The 26,225-nt window shown below is 30.0% G+C and overlaps 1 protein-coding gene across 2 annotated transcripts in view; it reads left to right on the plus strand.

Annotated features, from left to right (window-relative positions):
- The window catches only part of LOC143193136 (uncharacterized), a 153,016-nt gene that overhangs the window by 35,863 nt on the left and 90,928 nt on the right, over nucleotides 1-26,225 (plus strand). For both annotated transcript variants that reach the window (XM_076399118.1, XM_076399120.1), the window contains exon 2: nucleotides 22,112-22,153. The gene's annotated coding sequence lies outside the window, so the exon portion shown is untranslated. The remainder of the gene's footprint in view (nucleotides 1-22,111; nucleotides 22,154-26,225) is intronic.

Below are 26,225 nucleotides of genomic sequence, written 5' to 3' on the forward strand. Positions count from 1 at the left end.
GAGATATTGAACTATTTGAGTTTTGTAAGTTTCTTCTGAAGATAGCTGAACAATATTAAGAGCTTTTTGCAGATAGACCAGATCAAATAGTAACCTGACAGGACAAATATCTGTCTATATGATGGATGCATCAAAACTCAGCCAATATTTCTGATTTCTTGCCGACTTACTAAAGATGTGTATGGTTTACTGTTGTCCTGGTGGAAGACAACGCTTTTTTTGTTGATCAATTTTAACAATCGCATTAGCTATTGGCAGTAGAAATTCAAATCAATGGTTTCACGAAACACTTCTCTGCCCTTTTATCAATAGTGGTGTTGCAACTGTTTGTGTGAGGCTTCTTCGGTCTTTGACTCACGATCGTTTTCCCATATTAGTGTCTTATATCATTCACTTTTTCTCGTCTGTAATTATTCGTTTCAAAAATGGCTCCATTTCGCTTGGTTTCAACCGAGTTTCACAAATAAATACTTTTACAATAAATTTTTAACTGTTAAATTATGTAAGCTCAAGTATGGATTTTTTTAATATTCATTCTTATGTACAATAAATGGTTCTAAAATTGCCGTATTACCGGTGTTTCATTTATTTTTAATATGAAAAAAATAGTAATAGTGATTAAAATTTCTCAATTTTTTGTTGGAGGTTTCAGTGAACAAATTTTGCCAATATTTATATCTGCACATTCTACTACAGCTACTATTTTATCTTATATTTTATCTATTAAGCCTATCTTTCATTTCGTCAAAGGGTGAACAAAAATATTTTCAGTGTGTTACAAAGTTCTGAATTTGTACCCAACAAATCGCATTTGCGGGATGTTTTACATTTTAACTTCAAATTCCTGAAGGATGCGGATAAGTAGCGGTTATCGATGGACATTACTTGTACAATAGAATATATTGTATAGATTTCTTAAAACAAAATTTCAAATTAAAAGAAAACCTTTAAAACTAGGCCTAATATTTAGCAAAATACACTATAAACAGGGCACTTTCATCAGTTATTCTTTCCATAATTTTATTCTACAATCGAACTATTTATTAATTACATTCCGAATTTATTATTACCATATATTGGGCAAGAGTAGTTCGTTGCTATCGTTTCGAATAAGGCTAAATAGTAGAGTGCGTCGCTCTAGTGGTACACGTCGTTATTCAATCCGCGACTTTCCTTCTTTCAATGTCAATGGAACGAGTGAAAAAAGCCGCCGCTAGAAATTCGCCTCGAAGCTGTTAATATGTCTCGTAGTTGGAAACGTGCCGGACGGAGTTATTGTATCGATACGTTGTCCTTCTCAGCTGAAAGCTTTTCAAGTGATCGTTTCACGTGAGCTGTTACAACACGAACAAATACATGTTGTTCTATAAACGTGCATTATCTTTTATTTACACGTATCCTATTTAAATCTCTACATCAATGTCAGTTAACAAATACCATAAAAGAAATTATATATGAACTAAAAAGTTTTCATTATCAACATTTTTATTTAATGTTGGTAATACAATTATCAGTAAAGATTGCTGGAAGTATAAAAACAATAATATGCATTAAAATACACTTTCAGAAAATATACGGTATAATATATAACCAAATGATATAGTTTTCTTCTTAAATAGTCTTCCTGAGTACATTTTGTTTTCGTTATGATTGAAAAATTATATTGGCTAAATAGTGACCGCGATTCGCTATGCAACTTTCGGCTCTTTCTAAGGTATTTTTCATGACATCCTGCAACATCTGAGGCTGAATTTCTTCAATTTAGTGACGAATATTGTTTTTAAGATGTTGAATCGTTTGGGGCTTATTGACATACATTTTTGATTTTAAAAAACACCCGTAAAAAATGTCTGGTGCTGTTAAATCCGGAGATCTGGCTGGCGATGCTAAATCGCCACTTCGCGGAATTAATCTTCGTGGAAAAACGTCATTCAATAATTGAATTGTTGAACGGGCTGTGTCTGCTGTGGCCCCATCTTGCTGAAACCACACGTTTTCTAGTCCTTGCTCTTTCATTTCAGGCGCAATAAAATTTGGAATCATTTCTTGGTACCGTTCAGCAGTACCAGTAACTGCAACACCTTGGTCTTTTTCAAAAAATAGTGACCAATGATGTTTCTAGCATGAATACCATGCCATACAGTTATTTTTAGTAGATGCAATGATGTTTCATGAATTAATTGAGGATTATGTGTTCCCCAAATCCGATTGTTCTGTTTAGTGGTCTGGCTACTGAGAAGAATATGAGCTTCATCGCTCATTATTAATTTAGATGAAAAATATTCAAATTCACTAAACAGCCTTAGGATTGCACTATTGTACTCAACTCGTTGATCAAGATTTCTCGGTAGCAATTTTTGGACTAATTGAATTTTGTACGGGTACATTTTCAAATCAGTTTTAAAAATTCGCTTTAAATTGTGTGCAGAAATGTGTAACTGGGAACCACGTCTCCGAATTGATGTTTCTGGGGACTCTGCAACACTATCGCGAACCAGAGCCACATTTGCAGCGTTACGAGAGGTCCGTTGCCTTCCAGAACGAGGCCCGTTTGCTGTCATACCGTACTGTCGAAAATTCGCATATAATCGATAAATTGTGGTTTTGTGAGGCACCAGACGATTAGGATTCATTTCCGCTGAATGACAATAATGGAATGATTATTTTCAATAAATATTGTCACTATTTCTGCACGTTCTTGTGGCGTATATTTATCCATAATAAAATTTGGATATCTACACAACACAAATCTAAACGTCACATAACCAATTTGACGCGCAATCAAAATGGTAGCGGGACTTTTTCCTCACCTGTTATAATATGGTTTATTTGGACTGATCTTACTATTTATAATTCATAGTGTTTATGCTATCCACCGTTCTTGCAATTGAGCCGACTGCATTATCCTTTATTTACCGTATCCTATTTAAACATCGTCATCAATGTCGGTTAATAAGTATCATGAATGAAATTGTAGATGAACTAAAAAAGAAGTCATTGTTTTCAGATGTTTTAATTTCATGCTGGTAATAAAATTATCAATAAACATTGCTGTAGGTATAAAAACGATAATTCTAAGAATGCATTAAAATATATTTTTAGAAAATATACGCTATCGACTTTTTGATTATAAATTTATTTGTTTCTTTTTACTTAATATGGTTCATTTGGACTATTTATGCGACCTACGGCCCTTCAGATTGAGTTTATTGATTGGAAAGTGATTGAGTTAGAGTCTGTCCAATAAGACATCAATGAGACATACATGAGAGTGACAATATGAACATGTCAGTTAATAAATAGCCTTGAAGAAATTATCGATGAACTAAAAAGGAAGTCATATTTCTAAAACATCTTTATTTAATGCTTGTAACATAATTTTCAGTAAATATTGCTGTACTTATAAAAACAATAAAATTACACGCATTAAAATAACTTTTAGTAAATATACGCTATAATATATATCGTTGGGAGAAATGTACGGTTCAATGATTATCCGTTTCAAGTTTATTTCATGTTCTGCTTAATAATTTTTTATATAACTTGTTACCTTCATTCATTGTTTATACATAATTGTTGTGAATAATAATTTAAATCTGCAGCTATTTATAACATATAATGTTGTAATAATATAAATGTTAGATAATTTTGGTAAACATATATTTTACTTCATAACTATATCGAGTTTATATTAATATTAGTACATTGGCCATATTAACGTGTGTTTCATTGTTGATTTTGTAAGGAGGTTCCTAAATATAGATATGTATATATATACCGTACCAAATATGCTTACTATACTAAACAGCATTGTTTATATATGGATTGTGCAATTGATTTCAAACTAAAATAGTTAAGATATCGTTTGTAAACTATGTGTCTCGTTTATGAATATTTTAGAGCACTAAAATGTGCGGATTATTCGCGAATATTGATTGCAAATGGGCAAAGTGACTACGCCGTCAAAAACATCAGAAATTGATCACAGAGCAAAGAGACTGTCGATTAGCATTCCTGCAGAATAATGTATTCTGTAGTTAAAAAATGATTAGAAACTTATTCTTCATGTATCATTATTTATTATTATTTAGGTTCAGCCAAAAAGTACTTCTTTCTTTGGAGGAGAACGTTGGCTTATCCTATATATTAGAAATATCAATTTTTTCTAACTGCCTTAGATTTTTCCTTCCAAGGCCCTAGTTTTTCTTCATTTGCAAAGGTTAGCTATCTACTTGACATATTGTCCGCTATAGCAGCGATATTTCGAATTCTTTCATAAAATAATTTCTTAAATTAATAATTAAAGTAATCATTATTTCTTGATGACAGTGTTTACCGATATAATATGATTCACCGGATATGATTTAATAACAGAAAGAATATTACAAGAACTATCAGAGAAGGGTGTAAAATTATTAAAATTTATATTTAACGCAATATTGCAAAAGATATTGTTCGATTGCATTCCTGGACCCATTTTAGAATTTTGTTAAAGTTTGGCACACAGCGTTGAAGGTGAAGTTGAAGAAACCAACCTCATCCACATTGTCAGTCAATATAATCTTATCTCACAGCTAAACATTTTTTCACTATAAAATAAGACCGATGAATTTACTGAATTACATCCAATATATTCAGAAGTTCCGCAATGCAGTGCAGTTTGAATTACTGTATCCACTATATATAGCCCATCTACCGACCACAAAAATCCTATATACAGCCATTTTAGCATCTCACAAAGATACAATAATAGCATCAAAGAACATAGATTTGGAGCTTCAAATGCACCTTGATAAAATTCAACTGTAGCTGAAGACATGGCATATTCAAGCAAATGAAACAAAATCTACTCATGTAACATTAATTTTGTGGAAAATAAGATGCCTACCAGTAAAAATTAATAATTGCTAAATTCCTCAAGCTGATGATGCTAAATATCTTGATATGAACCGACACTTAACCTGGAAGAACTACATACTTGCTAAACGAAAACAACTTGGGCTTAAGCTATATCAAATATATTGGCTTGTCGGACGCAAATCCAAGTTATACTATATAGATACTGCTCTACAAATCAATTGGTCATTAGCCTGGGGTACTGCTAGTAAGTCTAATATAGCTATCATTCAATGACTCTAGAACAAAGTATTGCATGCCTATGTCTCTAATGAAGTAATACAAGGGATAGCCTTCTAGAGCTCATAATGACTGTAATTTAAAATTGTTGGGTTTACTATTTTGAAAGAGTTTTAGTGTACCCCAATATTCTCGCTAATCATCTAAATGTGAGACGTGATAGTAAAGTGAGTAGATTAAAACGTTTAACACAATCGTATCGGAATATAGGGCATATATAGGCTATATAATAAAATTTAGAACAATATTAATTAAGTTAATATTTTACACCGGAGATCCGGAATGAAGTGATCTTCTACATGTCATGTATATATTATAAAAATAAGAAGTGCACCGGGCAGATTGCTGCATCATTAAGAGTCATACACTTAAAAAAATATATTTATTATATATAATCTATTAAATTTGTTTACATATAACTTCATAATAAATATATATAATAAACAAAATAAATATAAGCAAATAAAGAAGCAACAAATTAATTATTTTTCAATTTTTATGACTTTTTATTATTGAAACAAAACATATTTAATATTTATAAGTGATATTTAATAGAAACATGAAAAGTACGTCCACAGTCTGGGTATGAACGCCAGCTGTATGGCATTCCGCTAAAGTAGACATCGGAAAAGTGGACTTGTAGGTTATGAGAGATATTATTTTTTAACGATTCGTATTCAAACGAGCCGGACACTTCTGTTGTGTTTGTTAATGAACGAATGTTACTTGAAGGCGTCCATTCTTTTTCCGGTTAGGTTTTCTTTTCTTTCGATTTCTATTGAGACAGTGATATTTATAGATGAGTTCGTGAGTATTAAATGGGATATTCGGCTAATAACGTGGTACAATCGTAATTTTGTTTGGTTTTATATGGGCAAAGATTGAGGTCAGTCATTATAAATGAAGAGTTAATTTTATAGTAAAATAATAGCGGTGTTTGGTTTATTTTGAACAGTTACACATATTGTTGAATCAGTTGAAAATTTAAAACTTTTAATTAACTTTTTTTCGCCGCACTAACTTATAAGACTAACTTACAAATTAAATATTTTAATTAAGTGGTATCATACACTTGTATTTTTTATACATGAAATTTATAACTCATTTTATATTTTATTTATTTTAATCTTTCTTATCGTCCCTTTAGTAGCAAATTTTTCTGATAGGAATTGAGTTCCTACATCCAGTTTTCTCTAACTATGAATGTCAGAAGGTCAGAGACATCACCAGCTTTCAAACTGCTGCAATTCTTCGTGGAATAGATTCGTAAAGTGTCCAATATTAGAAATAATAGTTTCCAATATAATGTCCCATTCTTGTATCAAAACATCTGTTAATTGCTTTACCGATGTTGGGTAAGAACATTTACTTTTTACTTTATGCTCTAAAATGAGTCAGTTATGTTGAGGTCAGACGACTGTTTTGGTCAGAGAAGACTTCTCTGACTTCTTCTTCTCATGTCTTCATGATATTCTGATGTTCTTCAAATCAAGACAGATAAAGTAAATGTATTGGCGCATTATCATCTTGGAATATAGCATTATCATTGGAACATTCATTAATGAGGATGTCGATATATCCAGTTGCAGTAATTTGACCAAATTTGAACAGAATCTTCCCCATGTTTAACTGTAGGAAGAAGAGAGTTCGAATCGTAGTCTTCTTTTAAGGCTCTCTATGCATAAATACTATATGCCGTTTGCAGCAAACAATTTAAGCAATAACTATTCGGACAATACCACATTTCTCCAATCATCAAGTTACCAGATTTTATGATCGTTACAGTACTTCATTCGCAATTTAACTAACGTTGGTTTCCGTTATAAATGGTTTCACAACTTAAGCCCTTCCATGAATGTTAGTTCCGCAGTAATTTTATGTTGTCTGGCCACAATCCTTTTTGTTGTTGTGTTCAATGTTCATAGTTTTCTGCCAGTTAACTTAGGGTTTCGCCTCCATCCATCTTCTCTAATATTTTACCATGTTTAGTGTTACTGTCATTTGTGAAGTTCGAAATAATATCTGAGAGATTACTATTCATTACATATTCACTGATTCCCTGTTTTATATACTGAAATAGAAGCGACAAGATTGGGCATGTGAACTGAGCAGTACATACTCGTAGCATCATTTACACGAAAGCAAGATCTGCTATGTGGAGGTGATCATATTATTTTAGCTATCCTTTGTAGTTACAGTTATATAACTATTGTCAGTTGATAATAGTTTTATTTCAATATGCTTAAATCGTAATTTGCCATAAAAGCTATAAATATGAAATAATTTATTTATACACAGCGTCGTAATAAAATTGATTTTTGAAATCATGTATTAGATTTATTTTATATATCATATTTTCATATATCATATTTTCTTTCTGTTCTGAAAAAAATCACCTGAAGCTATACGAAAAATATTTTATACATTAAAATCGATAGAGACTGTTGTAATTGTAATTTTGAAAAAGCAAGTATTGGTTCTCTAAAGCCTTTTTTTGTTTTATTAAGTATAAAAATAACGAACGCTGTTTTTTTTGTTAGAATGCAATTGAATATATTATTTAACAAAAAAAATATCGCTTCTATTTAGCTCTTGTATATTTAGCAATTTTACTGCGATTGAAGTAGGCAAACTTCTCTTTCCTAATTCCCCTCTATTGTCCAGTGACTTTACAACTACCAATTCAAGCGTTTGATTTTTTTGTTACCGATTTTAAATTAGATTATTTTGACCAGACTTATTTTTGCAAATAATTATTCCGCCGCAGTTACGCAAAATTGCTTAATACTGTGCAGTAATTAATCAACGCTATTTAATCTATTTAAAAAATATCAGTAAAAAATTAATAAAAAAGCGTTTGCGGATTAATCAATTAGCTTAAATAGTACTAGTTGTAAAATATTTTGATTGAAATAGAAAAATGAAATTCCGTATAATAATTTCTATGCGTTTAAATATTTTGATGTAGGAAGCAATAATTATTTAATATATTAAACAAGCTGGCTTGTTTGGCGCAGTGGTAAAAGCGACAGGCCGGTTTCGGTTAGACAAAAGTGCAACATACGACAATCAAAATGATTCCAGCCATGCCAGTAATCAAAATGTGTTCTGGGATGATTGATTTCCAAGTTGGTTACTCGCTAGTTGGGAGGCTTAATGTCGAGAACCGTGGTTCGGGGCCCACGTTAAACAGTAGGTTCAGTTTAGAAACTCTAGTCGGTAAGAGGCTCTAAAATATATCAATAAAAAGTTCAAACACAAAATGCGTTTAAATATATAGGAGCCATAATCTGTTATATAAATAAACACACAAAATGATCCGTTCATATTATAATGAAATAAATATGATATATTAATACTCATATTTGTCAACATTTGGGTGGATAGAAAATATTGAAATTTTAAAAATATTTTGTCTTGAAACTTTCAGAAAGGTTTTTAATTAGCCAAATATGTAAGAGTTTTTAAACAAATACATATTTCATTTATCATTATTAAATATACTGAAACAATTTATAAAAAATTAAAATTATTTTTAATTATATATATTTTAAAAAGATTTTTTGTTACCTTTGGCATTTAATAACTTAAAACGCAGACATACGATATTATGAGACAACTATTAGAATGTCAACTAGTGGTTTTTGGTTTATAGGACTGGGCTATACATATACATACATTTGAAGAAAAAGTATGATATACACATCAATAAACAAGCATATTTCCTAAATAAAAATATAACATTTTGTTAGGCTTAAGATTTGCGCAGCCGAAAATATCTGAATTATTGGCTAGAGTTGTGCTTATGGTCTAAAACTAGAAGATGTTCCGCAATACAGATTGTACCTCCAGCGTGCGAGCTCTGATACTAATGCTTTGCTAATTAGGTCTTATTTAAACAAGTGTTTGTCATGGTATAGATAATGACCGTGGTTTTTCATGATCTGTTGAATAATTATAAAACTGAGGCTAATAACAAGTCAATTGAAAAGTCCCCGGCCTGACACATAGATGGCGCTACTAGAATTAAATCCATATATTTTTTAGTTAGCTCTTACCCTCAAAAGATGCATGTATAAATTTGACAGATGTCGGATTATTAGTTTGTGAATTATAGCATTTTGAGTGAAAGAATTCTTGCTATTGTGAAAAAATGGATGAAAAGGAATTTCGCGTGTTGATAAAATATTGCTTTTTGAAGGAAAAAATACAGTTGAAGCAAAAACTTGGTTTGATGCCGAGTTTCCGGACGCTGCCCCCGAAAAATCGACCATCAAGGATTGGTATTCTAAGTTTAGACGTGGTGAAATGAGCACCGAAGTCGGTGAACGTAGTGGATACTAGAGGTTGTTACCGACGAAAACATTTAAAAAATCCATATAATGATTTTGAATGACCGTAAATTGAAAATGAATGAAATAGCAGACACTATAAAGATATGAATTGAACGTGTATATCATTCATGAATATTTGGGTATGAGAAAGCTCTGTGCATAGTGGGTGCCGCGCGAGTCACTTTTGGCTTTTTTTGAAGATGATCAAGCATAATAAACCCAATTTTTTGCATCGATATGTGACAATGGATGATAAATGGTTCCATTATTTCACTTCGAAGTCAAATCGACAGTCATCCAAATGGACTGCACACAATGAACCCGCTCCAAAGCATGGGACAACGCATCAGTTGGCCTGCAAGGTTATGGCGTCTGTATTTTGGGATGCGCATAGAATAACTTTCATTGACTACCTTGAAAAACGAAGAACCCTCAACAGCGACTATTAAATAGCGTTATTGAACGGTTTGAAGGACGAAATCGCTGAAAAACGGCCGCATTTAAAGAAAAAGTACCTGCTGCTTCACCAAGACAATGCGCCGTGTCACAAGTCAACAAGTCAGTGAAAACGATGGCAAAAATCCATGAATTGGGCATCGAATTGCTTCCTCATCCACCGTACTCTCCAGATCTGGCTCCCAGCGACTATTTCCTCATCTCAAAATAATGCTCGCTGGGAAGATATTTTCGTCGAATGAAGAGGTGATCGCCGAAACTGAGGCCTATTTTGAAGCAAAGGACAAATCGTACTACAAAAAATCACCCTTGAAGGGAATTATGTTGAATAAAAAAAACTAATTTTGCCAAAAAAATGTGCTTTACTATGGTAGGCCGTTGACTTTTCAATTGACCTCTTATACTAGTCTTATAGTTTTTGTCTTATCATTAAATGTCTCTCTCATCATTAAATTCAGTATTGTGACCAGTCAAATATTTTATCCATGTATTTGTTATTCTCCCAGGTTTTTTTTATGTATATTTTCTTACACTAATAGGGGATTATGTACATGCCTGTTACATTTAGCTCTTTTATGTTACATTCTCCTCTTTTCTTATTATGAATATCACACATTCTCCATCATCATGAATAATAATAATATAACCTCTAGAGTTTTATATCCTTATACATTATATAGCAACCAGATATAGAAGATCGCTTCAGAATTTACTTTTATCAAGACACTTGTTTATAATATGATTATATAATATATTAATTATATATGCAAGAATACTCAATACATTATTCTGAATTTGTTGATGTGCTCTCATTTCTACTTCATATACGTTTTTTTTATTTCAACATATAAAGTGAATCCCGGATACGTCGCTTCTTTGATGTAAAGGATAGGAAAGTTTTTACTGAAATATTTTATGTTTATACTAATTAAAAATTGTTCTGTATTTAACTAGAATTACTTAGTGAGATAGACTTTGCATTTATTATCAGTGTTATTGACGGCAGTTATCTAAGTCGGGTTGTTAAGGCAAATATTGAACTTATATTTTAGAAATCTTATATTTTAGTAACTTGGTTATTATTTGTGCTAACATTTTTAGAACTAAATCACCGATTTCATAAATTTGATTATTAAAATATTTGTTATACAATTAAATAAACAGTTAATTCGGATAAATAATATTTTATTGCGTATATTTATTAATTTAATTTTAGAATTCGGCGTTAAATATACATTGTACATATTTTATCTAAAAATGTTTATTTTCTTAGCATATATTTGCTTTTTTATGTCTGTTATATTATTATATTAAAATTTCTAACACTAGTAATTTATTGTTTCAATTGCTAGTTCGAGATAGAAGGATGGAAAATACAAAAGAAAAAGAATAAAAGGAAAAAATAGTCTTCCCATGCATATATAATGTGAGATGAGAAAATTATTATATGAAATCTGATATAGTTAAAAATCGATTACAATATTCAACTGCTATATATTAATAGTTAGTCTTTGAGTTAGCCAATCGATTAGCCAAAAGCCAAATGCCAGTCATGCTACCTATAAGCAGAATATCATTAATTCATCTCATTATTAACGGTATTCGATGACACAAATACTCTGTACAATTACTGTGGTATAATCATCACCGTTTCGTTTTTTTTATATTAAACATTGTTTGTCTATAGCTTGTAGGCTTTAAATATTTTCAAGTTTAAATGTAATTATTTAGATTATTTTGTTTTCAGATTGCTATGGATATATTCAAATGAGAAATGACCTTAAGTTAAATAAATTTTTAGTAATAAAAAATAAGTAGTTATTTAGATAATTGCCGAATAATTAGACTTTTAGATGCCATTAAAATATATAAATTTTATGCTTCATTATGCGAGTTTTACCTAAAACATAATTTTATATATTATTTTAATAATTTTATTACAGCGTGTGTAGTGGGAAAGCTCAAGTATTAAATAAAACAAGTAATTCTAAAAATGTATTTGTAACTCAAAATGTTAAAGTTTTAGGTTTTATTTTTTATGTAAAATATGCTCCAAACCTGTTTCGGCCTATTACCTGCAGATTTGTTTGCGATAATGATATTTCAAATGAACATGGGTTTCGTCACTGAATATAACGTTATTTAGAACACTATTTTTAATTTTTTAAATTGTTTTCTGTATAAATAAGTATCGATTTAGTAATATTTAAAATGGCTGAATGTTTAATGTAGTTTCCTAGTTTTTTACTATTACTCTACATTAACAGTTGCCGCGCAATGCAAATTTAAAGTATAAACATTCCCAGTTCCCTGATTCATATAGTACATTCATTTTCAGACATTTTGGTTTAATAATTTATGAAAAAATAGTTTAAAGTTTTATTATGAATCGAGTTATTTTTCCTACAATGAAATATATAGAAACATAACAACAATTTGTAGCAGCTTTAAATATTATGATCCGTATGTTTCGGTACACCTTAATTTTGCTGAAAAATTGACTTCGAAATAATTTTAATATTAAATTGTGACTGGGGAAAAATAATGGGTCTATGTTTTTTTTACTCTTTGTTATTCTACAATCTGCCCTATAGGCAATATGTATTTCTTATATCTATATTATATTTACATGGCATGCAGAAATTAACTTCATTAAGCGATCTTCTGTATAAAATATTATCTTAATTAATTAGTCTTATTCTAAAGTGTCCAGTAATCAGATCAGGTGGTGTTAAACGTTTTAGTCTACGCACTTCACTATCACGTCGCATATTTAGCTGATTCGCGAGTACATTGCAATGCACTGATACTCTTTCGAAGTACTTCACACAAACGCGTTGAATTACAGTCGTTATAGGCCCTAGAGAAATATCGCGTCATATCACTTTATTTGAAATATAGTACAGTGCATCAACAATGGCACGCAACACTTTATTTTGGAACCGTTTAATGATGGATATATTAGATTTGCTAGCGGTGCCCGATAGTTGGATTCCATATGACCAAATAGGCTTGAGTATAGACTCATACAGCAACACCTTGTTATCTAATGATAACTTGGATTTGCGCCCGATGAGCCAATACATTTGATATAATTTCAGTCGAAGTTGTTTTCTTTTATAGAGTATGTGCTTCTTCCCAGGTTAGGCGTCGATCTAAGTGCATACCAAGATATTTAACTTGCTCTGCTTGGGGGAGTTGACGATGATTGATATTCACTGGTGGACATGTTCTTCTATGCAGGGTAAACATAGGTTACATCGGTGGATTTTATTTCATTGACTTTAATGCGCCATGTCTTCAACCATAATTGTATTTGATCCAGGTGGGTTTGTAGGTTTATTGATGCTGTGACTGGATCTTCATGGGATGCCAAGATTGCTGTGTCGTCTGCGTATGTTGCCACAGTAGATATTTTTGAGGTGGGAAGATTGGCCGTATACAGAAGATACAGTACTGGACCCAGTACACTACCTTGCGGAACTCCTGAATATATGGGATTTAATTCGGTATGTTCATCGCCTTGATTTACAATAAAATATCTATCAGTGAAATACGATTTTAGTAAATGATAGTCCGGATGAGGGAGAAGTTTCTTTAGTTTAACCTGGAAGCCCGTGTGCCATACTATGTCAAAAGCCTGAGATATATCTAGAAAAGCAGCCGAAGAATATCTTTTGGCATTTAAGTCAGTGTTTATTTTGTTTACAAGTATGTGCACTTGTTCTATAGTTCCATGCTTATTGCGAAACCCATGGATCTATATGATTCCTTATTTTGATGAACACAAACTTATATTAAGCGTAAAAAATGAGTCTTATGGTGAATTGCTTCATATATGAAGCTTTCCTTCAGCAGAATTTATGTATTACAAACGATTATTTATTATAAATGAAGTTTTGATATAAATGAAGCGATTTTTGAATGTACGCAGAAAAAACCTTTAAAATTAATTTTTAATATACACATTCCAAACATGTATAATATTATACATAACCATACATATCTCATACAAACAATATATTCGGATATTTGTCTATTTTCGAAAGATTTTATTTCGTTAACGGTTTTTTACTACAACTCCCACAATTTGAATGTACAGTTAACATATTTGCAACCTACACAACAGCATTAGCTCGTAAACAACACACAGCAACGTATTGTTTCTTTACGATTTAATTTCGAAATTAAATTGTTGTATGTAGATTATATGTAATGGTGCTTGTTAAGATACGTCTTATTTGTTTCAATTCCAGAAAGTTCAGTATTTTAAAAACATTAGAGAAAGTTATATCACAAGTACATTATTCTAATGGCATGATACTTAACTACCTCCTTTAAATTTAACAACATAGAAAATATTTCACTTACGGTGAAGTACTAAATATGTTATTATTTATTAGCCATTATAATGCGAATGTATTTATTCTTAATATTTTCCTTTTTCTTTTTTGTGTTTAATAAAGTATAGCCTAAAATTTAAGTAAATAGTATAGTTCCATATACTTCATACAATTTTATGTGCTCTGGTTCATTTCAATCTTTTGATTTTTTGACCGTTGTTCAATAGTTATGCTGCTACCTAGTTGCTGTGATTTAGTAACCTTCTGCCTCATTTATGCTTCATTAGTTACGTAGCGATAAGCATTGTATTAGATAGCCATTAACATATATAAATTTTATGCTTCATTATATGAGTTTTATCCAAAACATAATTTTTTATATTATTTTAATAGTTTAATTTAATACAGCGTGTGTAGTGGGAAAGTTCAAGTATTAAATAAAACAAGTAATTCTAGAAATGTATTTGTAACTCAAAATGTTAAAGTTTTAGGTTTTATTTTTTATGTAAAATGTGCTTCAAACCTGTTTCGGCCTATTACCTGCAGATTTGTTTGCGATAATGATATTTCAAATGAACATGGGTTTCGTCACTGAATATAACGTTATTTAGAACACTATTTTTAATTTTTTAAATTGTTTTCTATATAAATAAGTATCGATTTAGTAATATTTAAAATGGCTGAATGTTTAATGTAGTTTCCTAGTATTTTCCTATTACTCTACATTAACAGTTGCCGCTCAATGCAAATTTAAAGTATAAACATTCCCAGTTCCCTGATTTATATAGTACATTCATTTTCAGACATTTTGGTTTAATAATTTATGAAAAAATAGTTTAAAGTTTTATTATGAATCGAGTTATTTTTCCTACAATTAAATATATAGAAACATAACAACAATTAGCAGCTTTAAATATTATGATCCGTATGTTTCGGTACACCTTAATTTTGCTGAAATATTGATTTCGAAATAATTTTAATATGAAATTGTGACTGGGGAAAAATAATGGGTCTATGTTTTTTTTTACTCTTTGTTATTCCACAATTTGCCCTATAGGCAATAAGTATTTCTTATGTCTATATTATATTTACATGGCATGCAGAAAATAACTTCATTAAGCGATCTTCGGTATAAAATATTATCTTAATTAGTTAGTCTTATTCTAAAGCTTATTCTGAAGTAACTAATTGCATAACTCTTTTATGACTTTATTCGATTACTAATACGTTTGATGACTTAGTGCAACTCCACATTTGCACCCTGCAACTCCAGCTAGTCTTTACTATGTCCTAATAAATCAATACTTGACCATAATCTACTTCACCATCTTTAATGACAATCCCTCATAAAATTTATATATTTAAATTTAAACATTACGAATATAAATATTGTTTATCGGTGTTTCAGCGATTAAGTAGAACAGATTATTTCAATTAATTTGTTTAGGTTTTGCACGAAAGTTAAATATTTTTGATAAACATGTGTTTTGTGATCAAAATATACCAACATAATGTTATTTTTACAATTTATAACGGCATATTTATATATTCATAGAATAATTTGCTTTTTATTTTAACATTTTTTATTATTAAAACTTGTAGAACAGTACAATTTATATACAGTGTATTTGAATGACAGGATTTGTTAATTATCCGATTTAAAACCAGAACTAAATATTCTAAATAACATTAACACACATTTTATCTTACGCCTTTAATACGTGTGAATAATATTGATGTAATTTTAGTACGTAGTGGTTATTTTAATTGGGGTTTATTTTCATTTAGTTTAGATATATGGAATAAGATCATATAAATAGAAACGGTAAAACAGTAAGTTTTGATAAAGTATGAATTGCTCCTTATGTGGAGATGCAGTTAACATTCATTATAACTTGGGATATCAGCTATATACTCCAATGATTCTATAATAAATCTGTTATATACATAAAATTTATTATCCAATATAATCTTGCTGCCATATTTGGTTTTATTTAATTTAATTTAGTATTAAACCGAGGCCGAACAATACAAAAATATATTTATTTTTATTTAATTATCACAACGATTATTATGTATATATTTTATTTTAAACCATTTTTTTGTTAACATTTAAGTATGATTATCTTTTACTTTTTAGTGGGTTCCTTATATATTTTTTGAAGTGGTTTCAATTTTTTTTGTTATAAATATTTTATAAATACATAATAGTCTTTGAAAACTTGATTGAGAGAGAAAGTTTATAGATTGGGAGGAGAGAGCTAGAAGATCTAAAAATTGCATATAATTCTGCATACCCTTTGTTAAGGATATAGATACAATGAAATAATTACTATAAGGTATTATTCAGTATAAAAAATAATACAGTTTGATCGATTTTAAATAATAATTAGACCGACTAAAAAAAAATCGATTACTGTTTATAAAACGTAGCTTATTTATAAGGCTGCTGACACCCATTATGAATAGCGTGGTAAAAGTGTAAATTCATGCATACCACAAAGAATTTTTCCATCTAGTGTGTATTGTGCTCGGCATCATGCCTCTATTAATTATAGTTCATAATGTATAGGAACAAGAATTATGCATGAGAGTTTAGTCGAACCGTAGAATATTGAATTACCGTTAGCCGATATAGGTTTATGTTATTATTTGCGGTATTCGTACTAGATATTTTTTCTGCAATCGCTAATATAATGAACCTAACTATTATATGCAATTTGTATGTAACATATTCACGAGATACCTGCAGTTGATCTATTGTTTATGGAATATCGGTAAGAAAGTACCTGTAACCACTGTTATTAAAAGGCCAATAAATATAACGATTTGTAGTTTTTTTTACATATCTTAAAGTCTCCTTTTACCAACTATGCGTTTATCTGGACTGGGCCCACTCCAGGCGCCGAACCACGGTCCTCGGCATTAAGCGTACCGACTGGCGAGTGACCAACTTAGAAATCATCCCAAAAGACATCCGATCTTACCCAGCCTGGTTACTCGCGGGAGTGGGATCATTTTTTTTTGTCGGATTTTACACTCTTGCCTAGGACAATCACAAACATAAATTTACGATTGTAGCTCAGCAGAATTCGAACCCGCGGCTACCGCAACAGTAGGAGGACTGTCCTGTTGCCTTTACCACCGCGCCACCAAGCCGGCCATTTGTAGTTTTTGTTTGAACGGTTGGCCAAAAGATCACAACAATAATTTTATTATACCTATTAATTATTTATTACAAATTTTATTGTAAAAAATATTGTTTATCATCTCTCGGTTGGATGTACGTGTATATTATTGACTTTTCTTTGATTTGACTTTTATTGATATTTTATCTTTTTGTTGTGATTTTTTGTTATATTTCTTTCCCTTTTTACGAACTAGAATCTACTGTTGATCTACTGACTGGCGAGTAAACCAACTAGAAGGGATTATAACAGAAGGCATCCGGTTTAACACAGCCTGGTTACTGGACAATCTCAGTTATAAATGATCGCAAACATAAGTTTACGCCCATGCAACAGCAGGATTCGACTACCGCTATTTAATCACTGCGCCCACCAAGCCCGGCTTTGGTGTTGTTCTGTTATGTCTACATCACTATCATAACATTACTAGCTGCAATAGTACCACCTTAACGTCAATATGATTTAGTTGACATTATAATCTTGGGAGCAGTATAGTCTAAACCACAGAGCTGTATAAATATTAGGGGTTTACATGTATTCTGATCATTTTTTCCGTTTAAAAAAGGCATTTATTGAGAAAAACTTATACAATATATTTTAATCAAATTTTGTTCATCAAAAATGTTCCATCAATCTGTTCTAGCATTGATATCAAAAGCACCAGTTATATTAAACCAAAAACGATAATATTGTTATAATAGAACAGCAGCATCACAAGTTCTTGATAGGGTTTTATGGGCCTTGGCATCAGATATTTTCAAATAAAACATCAAAAGTAATGAATATCGAAAATATAATTTTGAGTGTTGCATAATTACCGTCTGTATATACCGAATAACACAATCATACTAAATGTAAAACTGTATGTGAAGAAATGTGAGAACCATTGAATTTAACAGTTTAGGGTTATTTAAAAGTTGTTTTCATTGGTACTTTATTATACTTATATTGGTACGCATTTTCAGTAATAGATATCGCTGATAAATATATATACAAGTATCTCATAATATACCAAAGTTATGGTTTTTTATCTATGTTTTGTATATGTTGTTACTATAATTTCACAAACAATTTAACATAATTATCACGGCTGGAGTTCCACAGTGACCACCTGGGGACCACTTCTGTATCTGCTCTATACTGTTGATATCCCAACAATAAAAGAAACAGTACTTGGAACGTTTGTCGACGACACAGTTATCATGGCAAAATATGTCTCTGTCTAAGAGTGTAGATAAAGTACAAGTAGTGGTTAACAAGACCTACAAATGGACTAGAGACTGGAAAATACAGATTAATAGCCCAAGATCTGCCCATGTTAATTTTGCGTTGCGGCGCAATGACAAACACCTAATTATAGCATTTGACCGATGCCAGAAATACCTCGGAATACATCTCGAAGGTAGGTTAAGTTGGAAATATCATATTGGACAAAAAGCAGAACAGATTAGATTCGAAGTTAAGCAACTGTACTGGTTAGTGAGAAGATACTCTCAACTTGACCTAAAATCAAAGAAATTGGTTTTTCTGTCACTCTTAAAGCCAATTTAGGGTGCAAATATGGGGTTGCACTAAAACATCAAACGAACTAATAATCCAACGCACCTAAAACAAGTTCTACGTTTAATTACCAATGTTTATCACTACGTAACCAACAAGAGCGGCACGTTGACTTCGATATTAAGTGTGTATACGAAGTGATCCAAAATTTCGCCTTAAAACATGAAATAAAGTTGCTAAATCACAACAACTTAGAAGCAATACAGCTACTGAACAATACGCAGGAAATCAGAAGATTGAAGCAAACCAAACCACACGAACTTGTTTAGTGTATTAAGTGTATTCTTAACTTTAGCTTAAGTAGTTTAGTTTTATTTTAATTTTGAAAATATATAGTGATGTATTTATCTTGTACTTCCCTTGCTTATGTATTAAGGCAAGTATAAAAGAACAGTAGTAATAAATTAATTTGTAAAATAAGATTGTCTAAGCATATCTATTTTAAATGTACATTTAATTGTAATTCGTAAATATGTGTGTATTTAAAGTGAAATTTTAAAATTTAAATGTAATTAATTTTAAAAAATTGCATAATTTGCTGAAAACATATATAAAAAGAAATTTTATGATTTATTGCTAAATCGGATTAAGAATTAACTTAGTAAGGAACAAAAATGCTAATTTTACATTATTCAGCATATTAGACATATGGTAGAAAGTTCTTTAGATGTGCGAGTAATCTTGAGCTAATTTACCTAGCTTTAGAAATATATGTATATCGAAAGTGAAGCAAAATGGAACCAAACAGTTTTATCGCATAGAATATATTATATAATATAGTGAAGTAAAACCAGTATATAAATTTAAAATGAGATGATGAGACCAATAGCAATTAAAATGATGTAAGATGATGTAGGCTTTGTTGCGTATTAAGACACATTTCTACTCATTAAGTCAATGAACAGGATGGTGGAAGACATCATTTCAAAGCGTATTAGTATTATTCGGCAAAAGAAATATTTAAATTTTAAATTAATATTAAAACATAATTTTGATTATAATAGGAATTAATAAAATAGTTAATAACTAAAAAAATATGACTTTGTCTCATAGTTGTATTGAGGGTTGCATTACGTAATTTAAACTCTCGTATAACTTCAAAATCGAACAATGTTAGCTTTTAACATTAGAATTATTCCTTAATTAAAAGGTTTTTTTATGCATTATACTTTATTTGTTCTTGTTATCTTTGTATGTGTTAAATTGGGTAAATCACTATGTTTCTGATTTGCAGCTAGTAGTCGACTAATATTGGTTTTGCTGGTCGGCATATTATCATATTTTTATACCATAAATGTTGGATGATAGATAATGCGTTGATAATTTTTTCATACAGCATTGTTTATTATACATTAATATAAACGATAGATTGGTTTGAATGCATGGAAAAACAAGGTAATATATTTAATTCCTATTTTTTTGACTCTATAATAATCGAATAATATGACTTTATTTTTAATCAAACCAAATCAAACTAAATCTATGTTGATAATATGAGAGAAGAGAGTTTTCATAAACTAGGTAAAATGAAAGTGTAGGGATTAAAATGAAAACTTATACTAGAAATTTACAAAAATTGTGTTACGGATACTACTGCACAAACGACACTTCCGGTGTAATCCTATCGACTCAATTTTCTTATTGCATATTACAGTTCGCCAGTTTTGTATAGTCGATATATACCTTCCTCTTAAAGAAACGACGAAAGGGATGTACGTGATTGTCATCCCTTCAGGACATCTTATACTTGTAATAAAATTATTTGTGAGTATTGATTGTACCCTCGCCCGCCAGTTTGCCTTTGATGATTTTCTCATTGCACTGTTTTTATCTAAATTTCCATAGCCAAGTATGATTTTCAAGACCAAATGGTCTACGCCGCAGTAACTGAGCTACACCAATTCGCATACAGCGCATTTAGCGGTCGTAAATCCTGAACTGCACGATTCTGTACAAAATGAATGTTATTGAAAGGTTATGTTAGTTCTCAACAGCTTTATTTCGTTCTTGGTATATGTCACACCAATACCCACGGTATGGACATGTTTTTCAGAGTAGAGATATTTCCTAATTCTAATTATTTATGGCTGAGGGACCTTGAACACATTCAATCCATCTTTGGTAACTTTGCAAATTCAACACACCCGTGCCCTAACTACACTAAACTATTTCGAGAGAGAATCTCTAGAAGTCTACCAACAAAAAATAAAAAAACCGTATAATATATGTGAAAATATTGTCATATGGCTCGTTTTTAGTTATATAAAATATTTGTATTTGAAATATATATTGTATTAGACTCAGTATTTGAGAATCTGAAAAATCTATTCGCGTTTTTAATTCATCACTTGAGAATTATGATTGAAACTTTTATTAAAACTGCATTTTAACTAATGGTCATTTGCTACATTTACCTAATATGGTACCATATGATTTATCTGAATTCATATATGAATTTATATCATATATCTGATGAGATGTCGTTTCTTTGCTCCAAATTTAAATAAAATATACTACATACGTATATTTTTGTGTTTTAATATAGTAATAATTATGTAAATTATCTTATTGGTTCAGTAATTATGGAAATTGAATTATGCAAGTAATTAGTAATGGGAGAATAACGCATGCATAAGTAATATATAATAGTAAATAAATATATACATCGTAATTAAGTAGTTTGAGAGTTTTAATTGAAAAATAAAATAATATAATCGCTGAAAGATGATTTCACCTATTAAAAGCTACCTATCATGTAATCATTATTCTTAAATCACTCACTACACTGAATCTTACATCACCATCATTATATAGACTTAAATAGGTTTTTTTTTATTATAACTTTACCGGATATATTAAAAATACATTATCGTTTTTTTTTTGCAAATCACATTTAATGTTGCTTTTCATAATAGTGATGTGATAACTATTTTAAACATTAATAGTTCATTCAATAACTAAGACTTACTAACAATTGTTCATTATAAATCTCTTAATAAATATGATTGTTTGCCATTATAAAAATAAAATTATACATAATTATTTTTTGTACTCAACACATTATTATATGTATTTATTTTTGTTTTGTTTTCAGCTGGATAAACCTGTTTCTTTCTGCCTAGGATTCCATTTAGATGTAAGTATATATGATATTTCACAGGTGTTGACAAAGTTAAATGTGCGATAATCTTGATATCCATAAGAATTTACGATAATGGAGAAGAGTTGTTTGCATGTTGGATACATTACTAAACTATAAAATTTTCACTTCATTAGTTTCTTTATTGATGGTGGATATCCGTATAGGTAGTATTACCTGCATAGCAGCATAATTTATCTAATGACAGGATATAAAAAATACATTAACATCTGGTTGCGTATCATTAAGTCAAATTAATTTCTTTTTTATTTCGATAGGGTTATATTTATTATTATATTTTTATGAGCAAATACAAAATAGAAATAAAATATCATAAAATAAAGTATAATTTTTGTAATAAAGCGCAAAGAGTTGTTATTACACATTTATTTCGCTGTTTAATATAATTCCCTTTAGATACAATTCCAATATTTTTTCTTGTCTTTGAATTAGTTGCTGTTTGATTTATTTGTCATTGAGTGCAGATTTGAGCAGCTTAGTATGCTCAATCGGAAACAATATCTGAGTTAGTTTAAGTAATCGCCAGAAGTTTAATTGGTATAAGATGATTTTTTTTGATTCAAGATATCAAGTATTCCTTTTGAGATCATACGTTTTCACTCGCTCAAATGTTTCATAATGCTCAAATCATATTTCATGTTGTCAGTTTGGTCCAATGAAAGGCGTTAATAATGAACAGTACCAAGAATTTCACGTTGTAGTGGTCGTAACAAATATGTGTATTAATATGTAATTAACATGAAATATGTAATTGAATTAATTAATTTAAACCTAAGTATTTAATTACAATAATTAATGTAACCATACCATTAATTTTACAATAAATATAAATATTTTTACCTAATAAGTCTCTAAGAGACTAAACTAATATTATATATAGAATATAAAAAATTGTAAATAAATGTATGTTTATTTTATACTATGTATATTTTTATGCCGATCACAGAAATGATCATAAATTGTTACCCAAATATCAATAATAGTTTCCTAATAATAGATTTCTTAAAGATATTCACTTACTCCTTTTTATTTTACCACGATCTAAAAAATAATAAAGCTGTAAGATTCATATTTTGGTTTTAACAGATATTTAGCATAGTATAGAGGTCTGGCCTAGTCGGTTATTGTTAGTTATTGAAAAAATCTTATTAGGATCTAATCTCATTCGGTTTTAAGATGAATATGATGAAAGCAAACTTTTCGAATGTGTTTATTGAGACATCAACACGGCGCAACTCTTGATGATTATCTGCAACAGTCCCGACCTTGAACAATGTCAGTGCTTTTTTTCAGGTCGCTTTATTTGATTCGGCCTCAAAGAGATACACGTTAGATTTTTTCTAAATATCGACTTTGAAATTGCAGACGACCAACTGTAACAATGTTTAAGTCTCAGAACTATACAGAAGAATTCGAGAAAGTGTAACAGTTCCATGTCTCAGAGCTATGCATAATTGATAAAATAAGTATCGGAATAGTCCTTGAATTTCCTTTTCTTACACATTACTAATTTCAAGCCTATTAACCTGGTGCCATTGAGATCAACAATATAGCAGCGGATCCATAAATTGTCAGTTATTAGTCTAATTTTCTTTTTTTGCCAATTCAAATTGTTCTGCATGTTCTGCATATGAGTATAGTGGATAAAGTTTAAATTGCGATGATCGACCAAGAAGTTTGTTTGTTCTCATTGGACGTCATGTCTCTTTTTAAACTCTTTTAGCATAATTGTATTCACTATTATGTTGCTGCGGGGAGACGACATTTTCTTGGTGACATATTTCAAATAACTTTGATAAATCTTTTGGCACTTGAAAATAGTTGATTATAGCTTTAAAATGTGCATTTTATTTTCACAAGTTGTTCACATGTCTTTTGGTAATGCTTGTTAGCGGTTAGATCGCCCATCTTACAGACGAGGATGTGAAAGATTCGAATTTTGCTTTCTTTTTATTTACTATTTAATAATATCGTTCTATTAGGTGTTTTAGTCACAATTTTACAGCTTCTATTTTTAGAAGATAAATCAAATGATTTACCTTTAATTATAACCTTTAATTTCCATTTTTTACATAAATTATTCAGTATGTCCCTTTCTGAGTTTATATCTGAGTTTATTTATGTTTCTTTATTTAATAATATGGCAGAATTAGTACATTAATATATTTTACAGTCAAGTGCACAAAATTTAATTTTTTTATTAAGAAATTACAGAAATAATATATTTTATTCAGAATAATACTATATTCTATATTTTCGTACTTTTATTTTCAAATATGAAATCACTCATTTAACCATGCAAATGTTAATTATAAATTATTTAAAATTATTAACCTGATGGCATAAATATACCATTAATTTTAAATATTTGATATTAGTTAAGTGAGCGGTATACCGAAAGGTTACAAACATAAGATGCTTTCTAATATATTCACTTTTGGTAACAGATGGTACATTTTCAAATTTCAAATAAGATTCATTATGACTTATGGTCTTATAGGATCATCGTTTTTTTTCTTTTCCGCCATACTACTCTTGAAATATTTATATTATGTTGCTGTTCAGTGATTTTAGTTTATTTTTTAAATATTTTAAAATAAAAAAGCTTTTAATTGGGATTAGTTATAATTTGTAGTTTTGTATAAACATTATTATTCAATTTTAAACGAACTGTCTTGAAATTGTTGAATTTATTATTTATTATTAAAAATATTTAGTCAAAATTATCAGCATATGTAGTTATATATAATCAATTAAACATTGCATTGATTATCGAAACTGTGCCTGACTTTAAAATAAAAGCTACATAGTCGTACTAAATAGAAGAAGCAAGATATGGTGAATACGACGGGCAGGGTAGGTCTTAAACGTTTTTATATATATTGTCACAAATATGCAATTTATTTTATAGCTAATTGAGGGCTTAACTTCCAAATTCGTATCAGTACGTTTTCAGTTAGTAAAGGCGTTCTTTGTTTGAGGCGACTCTAACACTGTATTATGGTTTTTCTAAGACAGTTATTTCGAATTATACAAGAAAGAAGGAAAACCTTCCGCATATTGCTTTGTTCGTTTATTGAAAAAATATGCCATCGACACACCAGTAAAAAGATACAAACAAATGTAAGTTATACTTTAGTAGAGCTTTGGCTTTAATCTATATATATATATATATATATATATATATATATATATATATATATATATATATATTTATATATATATATATATAGATATATAAATGAATTGTTGTTTGTTAGTCTCGTTAAAACTCGAGAACAGCTGGACCGAGTAAGTCCAGGCAAGGTTTGAAAGGTGAATAAATATGAAAATGCTCGAAATTAAATAAAAACAACAATTTTTTTTTCTTTGATATCGAATATCGAATCCGACAATCTACGTTAGCGAGAACTTTCTTAACTTCGTTGATCCTTTATGATAGTGACATTTAAAATTATGTGCTCTTTTTTCTGTTGATTTTTTGTGATAGTGATAATTTACTGTTAAGTACGCGAGAACTTTTCTCATTTTGATTAATTAAAATTTACTTTACTGCTAAGTGCGCGAGAACTTTTCTGACTTTGATTAATTACAATTTACTATACCGAGGAGAAGACGACCTGACTTAGGTCGTCGCAGTCAATCAAATGTGTGAAGAGCTACCTCACGTGCTAACCGCACTGATGACCAGAGAGAGACATATCAAGTAAATAGTCGTATTTCTATGTCAGAATTGGGTATTTTAGAGAGTGATAATGAATTAGATAGGCTTAGAATGCAACGAGATCTTGCACATCAAACACAATAACAGCGATCATGACATAATGAAATTGGACGATTTCGAAGACAAAGTGCTCATGTGATCCTGGAGCGAGCTGCATTCCACTATGATGCGGCAATAGATTATTGTGCCGACAAATCGGTAACAATCAGGGAAATGACAATCGTCGAAAAATCGTCATCTTTATTTATTTACGCACCACAAAACAAAACAAAAAAATATAGTTTATCAGAAAGCTTTAAATTGATTAACAAACTGTATCATAAC

This window comes from Rhynchophorus ferrugineus, unplaced genomic scaffold, assembly GCF_030347505.1.
Source record: "Rhynchophorus ferrugineus isolate W39M unplaced genomic scaffold, kcgeb_rfMv2 rfM3, whole genome shotgun sequence".
NCBI lineage: Eukaryota > Metazoa > Arthropoda > Insecta > Coleoptera > Curculionidae > Rhynchophorus > Rhynchophorus ferrugineus.